The sequence below is a fragment of the Saccopteryx leptura genome, chromosome 2 (assembly GCF_036850995.1).
Source record: "Saccopteryx leptura isolate mSacLep1 chromosome 2, mSacLep1_pri_phased_curated, whole genome shotgun sequence".
NCBI lineage: Eukaryota > Metazoa > Chordata > Mammalia > Chiroptera > Emballonuridae > Saccopteryx > Saccopteryx leptura.
This window is the reverse complement of record NC_089504.1, coordinates 290,840,016-290,842,290: the sequence shown is the minus strand read 5'-3', so window position 1 is coordinate 290,842,290 and position 2,275 is coordinate 290,840,016.

Genomic DNA, 2,275 nt, shown 5'->3' with positions numbered 1-2,275 from the left:
GAGGGAGGGAGCACCTGGCCTGTCAGCAGGCAGGGGAAAGGAGTGGCTGGCAGAGCGTCCTGGCACTAGGAGGGGACAAGGGGAGGGACCGAAGGAACAGACTTTGGAGCTTTAAGGAGAAACAGGATAGGTGAAGGGAAGGAAAAGGGACTAGCATTCACTGATCACCTACTGTGTGCTGGGCCCTTTGCCAGGCACTTTATTCGAGTCCACGGTTTTCTTCAGTTCTCACAACATCCACCAGAGGCAAACGTAATTACTCCAGATTTACCCATAAGCTAAGTGATATTTAAAGGTATTAACAACTTACCCATAGACTTGCACAAGGACGATAAGTGGTAGAGCTGTAATCTGAAGTCTTTGTGACTTCAAAATCATGTGCTTTCTCCCTGACAGATGCCAGGAGAAGGGGAGATGGGGAGGGAGAAGTAGGCTTATTTGGAGGATTGTGCCTGTTCTCCAGGATGTGATCAGACATCCCAGTGGTTGCCTGGCTCCTGTTTGCTGAGCCCCTGACCCTTGCTGCCTGTTCCTAGAATTTATGACACTTTGATGCCTCCACATCTCCCTGGTCTGTTGGGGGTTGGCTGGAGGCATGTGTGGAGGCAGAGAAACAATGGGAGGAGAGAAGGGTGGAGAGGGGAGAAGCTACCCTTCACTAGTTGGGGGGAAGAAGAGTCCCCAGGCTGAATGGGCCCGCACTGGGGCCTGCACGGAGAAGGGGCTCTGTGGAGGGGAAGGGCTGCAGGGCGAGGCGTCAGCAGGTCCTGGATGCCAGTTCTCTCCTGCACAGCCTTGGCCCAGAGTTTGATTAGCTGGGCCTGGCTCTCCTGGTTACTCAACAGGCCAGCTGGCTAGGGGCCAGGCTGCAGTGGGGAGGCTCCCTGGCACCTCCTCCTGCTTTCCCTCCCAGCTGGTAAACAGCAGAGCAGAAGCCAGCCACGCCAGGGCCTCGTGACTCGCCCACTGCCCCCACCTGGCGCACGTGGCACCTGGCGTGGAGAGGGCAAGCAGCTGTCCCTTCTCTCTGGGCCCTCCCATCTCACCATCCTCCACTCCGGCCCGACCCTGGAACCTCACACTGCTGCCAGCAGCACCTCTGTTCCTGGGTAGCCCCCAGAGTTTCCCTATGGCTGCAGCTTGAAGGACGAAAGTTAGAAGTAGAGGAGGACTCTTCACCTCCTCAGACAAGGAGATGGAGAGTGACGAAGAGTGGAGTGGAAACTTTTGGGGACCTTCTTGTATAAAGAGTCTGAGGGTGTGTGTTTGTGCCTCTGAGCCTCTGATGATCCTCATGTCCTTTGGTAAATGTGTGGCCCACGCATCTATGTGCACTTCTCTGCACAGAACAGGATGTTGGTCTGTTTTGGGGCTCTGTCCTCAGGTAGGCTTGGAGTAAGAAGCAAAGTTTTACCGAATACCATCCCACCCAGTACCCTTTGGCAGACAAATAGAGCCAGCAAGAGGCAGAGGGAGGGGGTGCAGGAGAGTGCTGGGGCACGATGTCCGGGCTCCCTTCCCTCTGGTGACCAGCTTTGCCTCCACTGGGTACTCTGTCTCTGCCTGCATCCTCTTTCTGTCTATGGCTCTTCCATCCTGCCCTCTCTAGTTCTTCCTTCTCTGTCTCTTCTCCTCTTCAAGCCGCTCTTCCCCTGTGACTCTGGGTCTCCCAGGCCCTTCCTGACCTCCCAATCACGGACACAGAGTGAGACCACACCGAGTACCTGGGGATGGGCACTCGGCCCCGGCACCATGCCAGGCAGCCTTGCTTGCCCCAGATACCACAGGTCTAACTGGCTGCCTCTCCCAGTTGTGCCACTTTGTGGAATGGGGAGGAAGTGAGGGGGGTGTAGGGGGTTGGAAGATGGGGTCCTGGTCTCTAGGCCTAAGTGACCCACATGCTTCTTAGACATTCTCATGCCCTAAGTGTGGATGACTGGGGTTCTTTCTCTCTGGGGCAAGAAGGTACCTTGGTCATCCTTTTGGGAAGGGCCCCCTCATGCCTAACTTTCCTCCCTCCTGCTCCAATCACAGCCCCTTTTCTGGATGAATTAGTTCTTTCAAAGCAGGGGAGTAGGTATTTCCTCCTCAAATACATCCTTATATTCTTATGCAAGGAGGAGGCTGATAGGAATCAAGAGAATCATTTCAACTCCCCCCCCCCAAAGTGCCTTATCAGGCTGGGGCATCTCAACGCAGGAGGCAAGCAGCCTGGAGGGGGTGTAGGGGGTGGTGGTGGCTTGGAACCGGGGAGCAGTCACCAATTTCTCCCTTC